Source organism: Lygodium microphyllum, chromosome 14 (assembly GCF_053477565.2).
Source record: "Lygodium microphyllum isolate KBCC chromosome 14, Lygodium_microphyllum_v1.1.10, whole genome shotgun sequence".
NCBI lineage: Eukaryota > Viridiplantae > Streptophyta > Polypodiopsida > Schizaeales > Lygodiaceae > Lygodium > Lygodium microphyllum.
In genome coordinates this window covers 87,814,057-87,825,767 of record NC_141148.1, presented here as the reverse complement: position 1 = coordinate 87,825,767, position 11,711 = coordinate 87,814,057, and positions in this window count along the sequence as shown.

The following is an 11,711-nucleotide window of genomic DNA, read 5'->3' as shown; positions in this document are numbered from 1 at the left end:
CCAAACAAAGAGAGAATAACCCATTAAATTTTATAATGGGGTTGTTTTCAAATGTGGTCAATGGAAGAAATGTCTTTGGATATTGTACATGTTTAGCATTGACACCATTGTAATCAATAGAGAAACCAACAACTATTTGTTAGATGTAAAAGGAGTTTGTTTAAATTGGATGTTAGGGCTTGCATCAACTTACAGAGCGGATGGTTGCCTAGACCTATCACTACCAATTGAAGATATGGTCCCATTGGTTATTGGTAAGAATGGGACCCTTGACCTTGGTTTATCACACCATGTCACTCTGACTTGAGGAAATGGGCCTTGGCAACCAATAACTACTCATTTTGATATATTGAGCTTTAAATCACCAACAAAATCTTTTCCATTTTAGTAAGTGAAAGGGCTTGTATGGTCTACTTTGGTGAAATCAAAGCATATTAAAATAGTATAAAATGTATTTGCAATTATTAATATTAGCATTCTATCCCTCCCACATCCCTTTTTAGTGTGATTATTTTGTAGATAATGTATCATTTATTATTGAAAAAAGGATTAAGAAGAATAAAATATATCATCAATGAGATTGATCCTTTACTTAAGTAAATATAGCATTGGGTAGAATTGCCTCTCAACCTCTATCTAACTAGCCATTAACACATGGATATGTCAACATTCAATTAAGGACACAATAACACTTCACATATTTATATTGAGGGTTTTACATGCTCAAATAAATTTTATGAGAAATTATGGGGACATGAGCCCAAGGCATTACAATCATTATTAACCTTATTTTCTTAAGGGGAGTCTAGCATGCTTGAAATGTGAATATACATCCTTGGCACATTTTAACTTCTACCAATAATGTAACCATAAGAGGTGCTATACTATCTCACATAACAAAATTTTAGGCTCTATGAGAGCTCAACACAATGGGTTATGGACAGACACATAATTTCGTGTGTTTCCTCTCTCTTGTTCAAGCAATCCCTTATCTAGCTAGCTCTAAATCAATGATTTCTCTCATCTCAATCCCATGGAATGAAATAAGCTAAACAATCAAAGAACGAATACACTAAGCATTGTCATAGTCCTCCACACTAGTTTGACCTACCACACAGTTTTTCGATAAGCTCCACAATTCGAGTATTGCTTCTCTTGATCCATCACTACTCCCTCCTTTGATCCATCTATTGCCACCACTCTAGCATCAAGATGAAAATAGAGAAGGAGGAGGAGAAGGAGAAAAAGGATTGATAATTTTTCCAACTAATCCCTCCCTCTCAATCTCTCTTATTCTCTTGCTCACTCCAATTGTCATCTTCTCATCATTTGCATAGCAAGATGGGAGGAGGAGGAGGAGGAGGAGGAGGAGGAGAAGTGATGAGTAGATTCTCTTCCTTGAGCCCCTCATCCACTCCCTCACTCTTAAAACTATTGTGAAGCAAGCAAGAAGATAGAGAAGATAAGGAAGAAGAGGCTCTCCATCTTTTGCACACGCAAGAATGAGCTCTCTCTTCATTTTTTCACTTTGGTGTTGGGCACCTCTACTCTTTTCCAACTATGAATGGTTTTTCTCTCTTGTCCACTTACAATGCCTGGTCTTTTAAACTAGGCCTTCATAGGTTACCCATGGGATATTGAAATGCATGCACATTATTTTTCTATTTAACTTATGAGATATTCAATGTGCATAGGCATGTTGTGTTTAGTTCTATCGACATGTATATGCAATTTTCATGGGAGTGAACCCAATGCTTGGATTTTATAATGACTACTCCATGTTTTTTGGGTATTTTACAACTAACTCCAAGATATAGTGGACTAGTCACTATAATGAAAAATGAATCAAGATACAATTTTGAGCATAAATATCTTCAAAAATAATTTTTCTATTTTTCTAGGCTCTACCTTTATTCTTCATGCTATTTTCAATTGCCACTCACCACTTACTATTTTTAGTAGTTGGCAATTCCTCAATTAGGTCGATTTTTCCCCCTCTTAGATGAGAGCCAATCCCGTTGGTACTCTCTATCAAAGATAGCATACTTAGGTTTGCACCATAAAAGTGGGTTGCTAGGACTTGAGTTGTAAGATTATAGGAGGAGCAAAGGGTGTTGTTGATGATGAATATTGATATAGCTTTGGATAATGAATGGGTTTGACCTTGCTCTTAAATGAGGTTTGAATGGCTAACTCATTATCAATGTTGTTCAAGATTATAAGTCTCATGGTTATGGGTATAGTTGACTCATACTCCTTCCTTTTTAGGTGAAACTTGAAGGATTATGGAGGATAGATTGTAAGATCTAGAATGTTGAAGGCTCATGATAGAAATGCCTCATGTATGCTCACTTCCAAGGGGAGTTTTAGTCTTCTTTTTGTGCGCATGACATACTTAGTTGGATTAGGAGATAGGTTGAAAGCCTAGAGTGTTGTCCCACACTTGAGGGCCCAATCCATGTATAGGCTAGTAGTCTAAATATTATACGAGTGCATGCGCTTACATAACTAGTACTTACTTACAAGAAAAATTAAATAATTGGTGTTCTTCTTAATGGTGGTGAGATCAATGTACCAAGGAAATTTCACGTCAAAGGATGGGAAAAACTTTCATTGCTAAGGGAAGGATTCCCTGAAGAAGACCATAATGAGACATAGGAAGTAGGATAGATGATCTTAAATTCCAATCCAAGTAGTACTTGATGGACATGGTCTTCAGTGGGCGAGGTCACTAGAGTGAATGAGCTATACAGGAAAGAAGTACAAGTGACTCAAGGTGACAAGTTTAACAATAGGTGAAGCAAGACTTCATAGGTATGTCTCCCCCTATTGTGCCCTAAGTGTATATGGGGGAATTTGCAAAGCAGAGCTAAATGTTAGAGGCAAAGCCAGTTGATTGAGACCAGTGGGCATCTCTAACTTGAGAACTACTAGGTACTATGTAGTGCTTGTGGGTTCTTATTTATTGTTTTCTTTCTCTCCTTTTTTGGGTGTTGTGGTACAATCATCATACATCAAGCGCGTGCATATGTACGGATTGGAATACCAAGGCTAATTGAAAATAGCAGCCCCAAAGATCTATAGATTAGTTACATGCCTGCTCTTAATTTGTAGAAGAATAACCTGATGTGCTAGTGTAATTCCTCTTTATTTTTCTATTATGTAATAATTTTTAGGTTTTTTGCAATTATTTATGTGTAAGAAAGAACTTATTTTTTAATTTATATACAATGGAATGCAAACCAATAAAGATTCTATCAATAAAATTTTGGATTGTACTGAAGAGAAGTGTATATGTTAGATCATGGGTCAAATAGACAGGTACATGATATAAAATATGCGTGTCCGAGATAATGTGCCTTGTGCCTAACTTGCTAGCCACATGCATCTCTTCCTTAGTCAAAATCTTGTTTAATGGGGGGATGAACTTTGTGTCACATGACAATTCATACTTTCTAGTAATGATGAGAGTGGGAGCTATATATGTTGGATCATACTCATATGTCTTCATGGCCCTTTGCTCTTCATTGTGGATCATAGTTGACATCCTTTCCACTCAAATGAAACCCTAAGCTCATACCATGTTTTTCAAAATGGGGATGTGTCATTTATGCATTCTGGTCTCTTCCTTACTAGTTATATTGATGCTAGTTCTAAATTAGGTGAGAAGCCTTGCTATTTTAGTTGTATCCATTGTATGAGCTCATCCTTTCAAATTCTGCTAGTTGAACTCCTCTAACATCAATTACTCGACTCACATATGTTATTATCAAGGACATATCCTCAAGTTTTCTCTTAAATTGTAACTTGAGTCTACTCCAACTTGATGGATAGTTGCTTGTGCTAAGGATCGTCCTTTACTCAACCTATCATTGGCTGATCTTATTGCATCTTCATGTGTGAATGGTAACTCCAAAGTAGCCAAGATTTGCATCCAATCTTGATCATCTTCTAAATCAAGGATGTGCTTGTTCAACTAGCTTACTATCCATTGCTCATAGTCAAGGCCTCAAACCATCCTTGATATGGTATTTAGGTCAATAAAAGAGGTCTTCCAAGTTTCTATTTCTATGAATACTCCCTTTATCTTGTTGGTGAAAGAAACTAGACCATTTCCCCAATCTTCAATCATTTGTACCTCATGTATCCATGGTCTTCCAAGAATAAAGTGATAGTTAATGCCTTTCATGATTAAAAAAAGTGAGTGGGAGCCTCACCTTGCAATGTGATTGACTAATCCTTAAACTCCAAAGGATTTAACTTTTGGACCATCGAATACAATCAAATTAAGTATCATGAGATTAAGAATTCTAACACCCACTCTTGTGCCAATGAAACCTCTTCTTAACATGTCACCTAGGGCAAGTACTCATAATATTGTGTGTCTATCAGCCCCTTTCCAAAATATTGTGACACCTCGGCCTCTAAGGATGTGACTAGGTGCTAGACTGGGCATTGTTATCATGCTTGAATCTACAAGTTCATATTTGTTCTGCTTTAGATATCTATGGTTTGTAAACCCATCCTTGAGATAACATGGGTCAGATTTCCTCTTCTTCAACTATATGTGGGTTGGACTTAGTCTCTTGAAGGTATTGGACCTATTGGAACCAATTGTAGCATTGTGCTTGATAATTGTTGAGCACTTGGGTCTATCACCACTACACAATCTTCAAACTCCTTTTGAGTGTCCTTTACCCAATCTTTCACTTGGTTCTATCTCCACTACACACACTCGTTTTGAGTGTTCTTTACCCAATTTTTAACTTTCTCAATCAACTTTAGTTGTTCCTTGGGATCAGGATACTCACCCACCTTTTAACTCTCAAGTTTGTTGGTTTTAGGGATTGAGATTAGCACCTCTAATGAGACTACTCATTTTGAGGGAAAAGCGGTGAACCTTTTGAGGTTCACTTTGATTGATCTGTTTTTAGTCTTCTTTTTAGTGTTTCTCTCTCTACTTGGTATCCATCCATTGTAGATTGTCTTGAAAGGCTAATCCCTAATTTCTTCGTTCATGCTTTAGTCATAACATCGACTAGGTTTGTAATAGGATTTTTTTCCATGTAGTGGTTGACTCTAGAATTACTCAAGGTAATATGATAATCTATAAAAAGACAAGTAATGCTAAACACATTTAGGGCATGTTTGCTCCATAGTGGACATTGCATTGCCAAGTGATCTAGTTGTTTGGAATGCCAACATGCCATTGGTTTTCTCTATTGTTCTATGCTTCGTATGCAACCTCTTCCTAGCACCATTACCAGAATTGGTCAATAGTCCATAATGACTATGTTGCCATTTTCATCATAAGTGGCATTAGGGTTTCAATAGGTTTCATTCTATTTTACTTCTTCAACATCCTTTGTTCACACATTACTAGGTAGATGGGTTACTAGATCAAGGTTGATTCTCATGGGATTCATTGGGTTATGACCGGGGCTCATTGTCATAGGATTCAATGGGTTGACTATGAGTTTTGGCTCTAAAGGGGTTGGTAGGGCAAGAGGGGCTACTCTCCCATAGGGAGGTCCTCTCTTACCTTGGTATAAATTATCATGGTAAGAATTACGATACAACCAACATTCTTGGTGCATAATAGATGTTTGCATCCTCGCCATACCCTCTATCATTGGAACATGCTCTAGGCCTAAAATTGGGATATTTTGATGGCAAGTGATCGCCATTGACTCTTGGAAGTTCTTGCCTTACGCTTTCCACCTTTTGTAGAAGGTTAGCTTCTTTCTCCTTACCTTTCTCATTGTACACCATCATTCTATCTAATGGTTGAGCTCTTCCTTTACTCTCTCTTTGAGTAGGTTGTCTACTTGCATGGCTTCTTCAAAAACTCCTCCTACATTAGTTTGGTTCATGTTTTAATTATTGGCTAGGGCTTTATACAACTCCTCGTCATGGATTTCATGAATAAAGACAATAGAGAAAGCCTTTTGATTGGGTCTTTGAGCTGCAAGGATTTTATTGTAAAGCTATGCACATTAGTGTGTAATAGTTACAAATGGCTTCACTCTCTTTTTGACTCACGTTCATGAGCTCAACTATTATATTTTCTATGCATCCCTCTTCAGACAACTGTTTGATAAAGAAGCCTTTGAGTGAATTTAAATTGCCTTTTTCTATGGGTTCTAAGCAAAGCCCAAAAGGTTGTGGCTTATTATTATTGGATTTAAGACTAGTGGCCTCTTAGACTTGTTCAATTTGCTCCGCGTAAATAAAAGGATCATCATCTTGCCTTGTTATTATTGGATTTGAGACTAGTAGAGTCATAGACTTGTTCAAATTGCTCCACAAAAATAAAAGGATCGTCACCTCCTCTATACTTCTCTAGTTGCTTGTCCACCAACAGAATTTTGTTTTGCTCCTTTTGTTCCTACACCTATGCCTATGCTAGTCAATATCCCTATTGTTAGGATCACATTGCTTTGCATTACTATAGTATGGTCTAAGAACTTATTAAGAGTTCACTAGTTATGTATGTAGATATACCAATTACTTCAACCATGGCAAGCATATTCATAATATCTTTTACCTCCTTTTATAGCTTCTTCTAGGCATTTTATGTCTATTCTATGATGCTTTGGAGGACTTCTCTACTCACTCTATTAGTATTCTTGGTCTCTAGTATCACCTTAAGTTCCATTCTACTTGTGAGCACAATGTTGGTAGCATTAAACCACTCGTCAAATTTCTATTCAAGATCCTATAGTAGTTTGTCTCCAAGGTCTACCATCCTACTAGATTATTCTTGGTTTAGACAATTTTCAATTACTTTGATCAAGGATGGGACAAGGGTTACTTTAAGAAAGCCTTTTCCTTAGACGTTAAGTTGGCTTTGGGTGCATAAATTAGCCCTTGTTAGCTCAATAGCCCTTTATCCTTCGCATGCAAGATTTTATATTTTGTGTCACTTTCTTCCAAAGCTACTTGTAGGTGTAATTTTGCTTTTATTGAGAGCAACTAATGGAACATGTTCTATTTCTCCTTAACAAGTTTCTAACTATTGTAGTAGCCTCCACACAAGTGATTTGTCAAGTGCCATTTTTGGGTCCCACTAGGTCATTGAGAGCTCTTCTCACTAGTTGGGTTCGACATATTTTTAGGGTCTTACATATTGAGAGTCTAAAGAGATGGGTTTTTGTATTATTGTTCGGAAAGCCCCGAACCTATCCCCTTTTCCAGACCTCCCTTTTTCAATCAAAATCCCCTCCTTCTCTCTTTCTCAAGTGCAATATCTCATTATCTCTTCCCCTTCCCTTTTTTCATTAAAGCCTTTCCCCCCCCCCCTTTTTCACCTCTCTTTTTAAAATTAAAACCCTTTCCCCTCTCTCTCACTTATAATCTCTCTCTTTCTTTTCCCCATCCCTTTTTTAATTAAATTCTTCCCCCCTTCCCCCTCTCTCTCTCATGTGTAGGGCTTAGGTTCTCTCTCTCTCTCTCTCTCTCTCTCTCTCTCTCTCTCTCTCTCTCTGTGTTAGATTAAGCTTTTTAATTTAAACTTTTCTTTAATTAAACATTTTAAAAGTTTTTTTTAATTTAAAATTTTTCGAACATAGTTTTTCACACACTTTGAGAAGGAGATAAAATAAACTCACAGTTAGATTAAACTTTTCTTTAATTAAATATTTTAAAAGCTTTTTTTAATATAAAATTTTTCGAACATAGTTTTTCACACACTTTGAGAAGGAGATAGAATGAGAGAGAGAGAGAGAGAGAGAGAAGAAGAAAAAGAAGAATAATAATAAAAAGAAGAAGAAAGAGAGAGTCTTACTACTATATTATTTTAGCTCTAGGTTCGGAAAGCTCAGAACCTCCAGAGGGCTTCCCGAACCTATCCCCTTTTCCAAACCTCCCTTTTTCAATCAAAACCCCCTCCCCTTCTCTCTTTCTCAAGTGCAATACCTCATTATCTCTTCCCCTTCCCTTTTTTCATTAAAGCCTCCCCCTCCTCCCCTTTTCACCTCCCTTTTTAAAATTAAAACCCCTTCCCCTCTCTCTCACTTATAATCTCTCTTTTTCTTTTCCCCATCCCTTTTTTATTAAAATTTTCCCCCCTCTCTCTCTCTCATGTGTAGGGCTTAGGTTTTCTCTCTCTCTCTCTCTCTCTCTCTCTCTCTCTCTCTCTCTCTCCTTTAATAATTTAAATCAAACTTCTTTTTAAATCAAAAGTTTTTCTCTCTCTCTCTCTTAGAGTTAGATTAAGCTTTTTAATTTAAACTTTTTTAATTAAACATTTTAAAAGCTTTTTTTAATTTAAAAATTTTCAAACATAGTTTTTCACACACTTTGAGAAGGAGATAGAATAAACTCACAATTAGATTAAACTTTTTAATTTAAACTTTTCTTTAATTAAACATATTAAAAACTTTTTTTAATATAAAATTTTTCGAACATAGTTTTTCACACACTTTGAGAGAGAGAATGAGAGAGAGAGAGAAAGAGAGAGAAGAAGAAGAAGAAGGAGGATAAAAAGAAGGAGAGAGAAGGGGAGAAAGAGGAAAGAGAATAGTCTTTTTTTAATTAAACATTTTTCTTCTCCCCCTCCCCCCTCTCTCTCATACGTAGGGCCTAGGTTCTCTTTCTCTCTCTCTCTCTCTCTCTCTCTCTCTGATAAAACTTTTTAATGTAAATGTTTTGTTTAATTAAAATAAGGAGAGAGAGAGAGAGAGAGAGAGAGAGCAAAAAAAAGAAGAGGAGAGGGAGAGGGGGAACAGAGAGAAAGAGAATTATAGAGAGAGAAAGAGGAAAAGAGAGAAGAAAATGAGAGAGAAAATAAGAAGAACAAGAGAAAGAATTTGAATACAGTGAGAGAATTATAGAGAGAGGAAAGATAAAATTTAAAAGAAAGAAAGAGAATTATATAGAGAGAAAATATAAAATTTAAGAAAGAGAAAGAGAAAAAGAGAGGAGAGAGAGAGAGAATAAAATGAGAGAGAGAAAATAAGAAGAAGAAGAGAAAGAATTTGAACACAGTGAAAGAATTATAGAGAGATAAAAGATAAAATTTACAAGAAAGAAAGAGAATTATAGAGAGAGAAAATATAAAATTTAAGAGAGAGAGAGAAGAAGAAAAGAAAAAAGGAAAAGAGATGAGAGAGGGGAGAGAGAGACAAAGAGAAGAAAATGAGAGAGAGAAAATAAGAATAAGAATTATAGAGAAAGAATTCAAACATAGAGAGAGAATTACAGAGAAAGGAAAGATAAAATTTAAAAGAAAAATAAAAGAAAAAAAAGAAAAACTTTCTTTTTATTTGAAATAAGGAGAGAGAGAGAGAGAGAGAGAGAGAGATACAAAGAGCAAAAAAGAAAGAGAAGAGGGAGGGAGAGAGAGGGGGAACAGAGAGAAAGAGAATTATAGAGAGATGAAACATAAAATTTAAGCAAGAGAGAAAAAAAAGGAAAAGAGAATAGAGAGGGGAGACAGAGACAGAGAGAGAAAATAAGAAGAAGAAGAGAGAGAATTTGAACACAGAGAGATTGAGAGAGAGAGAGAGAGAGGAGAAGAAGAGAAAGAATATAAACATAAAGAGAGAATTATATATAGGAAAAATATAAAATTTACATACTTTAAGAGAGACTGGGGGGGGGGAAAGAAAGTGAAAGAAGAAGAATAAGAAGAGAGAGAGAACATGCAGAGAGGATTATAGAGAGAAAAAAAGATAAAATTTAAAAAGAGAGAGAGAATAAAAAATAGAGGAGAAAGAGAAGGAAAAGAGAGGAGAGAGAGTGTGTGTGAGAAAATAAAAAATTTAAAAAGAAAATGAAGAGAGAGAGAAGAAGAAGAAAGAAAGGAAAAAAGAGAAGAGGGAGAGAGAAGTAAAAGAGAGGAGAGAGGGGGGAGAATAAAAGGGGAGAGAGAGAGAGCTATGAGAAAAGAAAAATAAACTAAAATAGAAGGCAAAGAAAGAGAGAGAAAGAGAGAAAAAATAGACATAGGGAATTTGCGGAGAGAGAGAGGAAAAAGAGGAGAGAGAAAGATGAGTATCGCACAGCAACTTCGCTTGCCGCTTCGAGGCGAAGCGGCCTCGTGTTCTGTGCGCGTGAAACACTAGTGTATATTATAGAACTAAGGACATAGCTTTAGAGATTATTGCTTATACAAGCTCTAATCCACCTTGAGTAAGTAATTCTTCAATGGTTTGCCTAGTTTTGAAATTCAAAAATATATTCTAGATACTTTAAATGTAAGGAAGCTCAATTGAAAGGGTATTAGGACTCAATGGAGAAAAGAGGGAGAAGAGAGAGATAAAAATAACTTTTGGATAAGAGAGATATATACACAAATAATTGTTGATGAGAGACAAGGGAGTGGTGTCTTTTTAAAAATCATTGATAAGAGAAAAGAGAAAGAAATGTGAAAAGTAGTTTGGTTAGAGAGGTACCTTTTGCAAATCAATGTAGGAGAGGCCCAATTTTACTCCTATATTATTTTAATTATAGGTTCGAAAAGCCCCGAACCTCCAAAGGGCTTCCTGAACCTATCCCCTTTATCAAACCTCCCTTTTTCAATCAAAACCCCCTCCCCTTCTCTCTTTCTCAAGTACAATATCTCATTATCTCTTCCCCTTCCCTTTTTTCATTAAAGCCTTCCCCCCTCTCCCCCCTTTTCACCTCCCTTTTTTAAATTAAAACCCCTTCCCCTCTCTCTCACTTATAATCTCTCTCTTTCTTTCCCCCATCCCTTTTTTAATTAAATTATTTCCCCCTCCCCCCTCTCTCTCTCATGTGTAGGGCTTAGGTTCTCTCTCTCTCTCTCTCTCTCTCTCTCTCTCTCTCTCCTTTAATGAAATCAAACTTCTTTTTAAATCAAAAGTTTCTCTCTCTCTCTCTCTCTCTCTCTGTTAGATTAATCTTACTGCTAATATTATTTTAGCTATAGGTTCGGAAAGCCCCGAACCTCCAGAGGGCTTCCCGAACCTATCCCCTTTTCCAAACCTCCCTTTTTCAATCAAAACCCCCTCCCCTTTTCTCTTTTTCCTCAAGTGTAATATCTCATTATCTCTTCCCCTTCCCTTTTTTCATTAAAGCCTCCCCCCTCCCCCCCTTTTCACCTCTCTTTTTAAAATTAAAACCCTTTCCCCTCTCTCTCACTTATAATCTCTCTCTTTCTTTTCCCCATCCCTTTTTTTATTAAATTCTTCCCCCCTCCTCCCTCTCTCTCTCATATGTGTAGGGCTTAGGTTCTCTCTCTCTCTCTCTCTCTCTCTCTCTCTCTCTCTCTCTCTCTCTCTCTCTCTCTGTGTTAGATTAAGCTTTTTAATTTAAACTTTTCTTTAATTAAACATTTTAAAAGTTTTTTTTAAATTTAAAATTTTTCGAACATAGTTTTTCACACACTTTGAGAAGGAGATAGAATAAACTCACAGTTAGATTAAACTTTTTAATTTAAACTTTTCTTTAATTAAATATTTTAAAAGCTTTTTTAATATAAATTTTTTGAACATAGTTTTTCACACACTTTGAGAAGGGGAGAGAGACAGAGAGAGAGAGAGAGAGAGAGAGAGAGAGAAGAAGAAGAAGGATAAAAAGAAGAAGTAAGAGAGAGTCTTACTACTATATTATTTTAGCTATAGGTTCGGAAAGCTCCGAACCTCCAGAGGGCTTCCTGAACCTATCTCCTTTTTCAAACCTCCCTTTTTGAATCAAAACCCCCTCCCCTTCTCTCTTTCTCAAGTGCAATATCTCATTATCTCTTC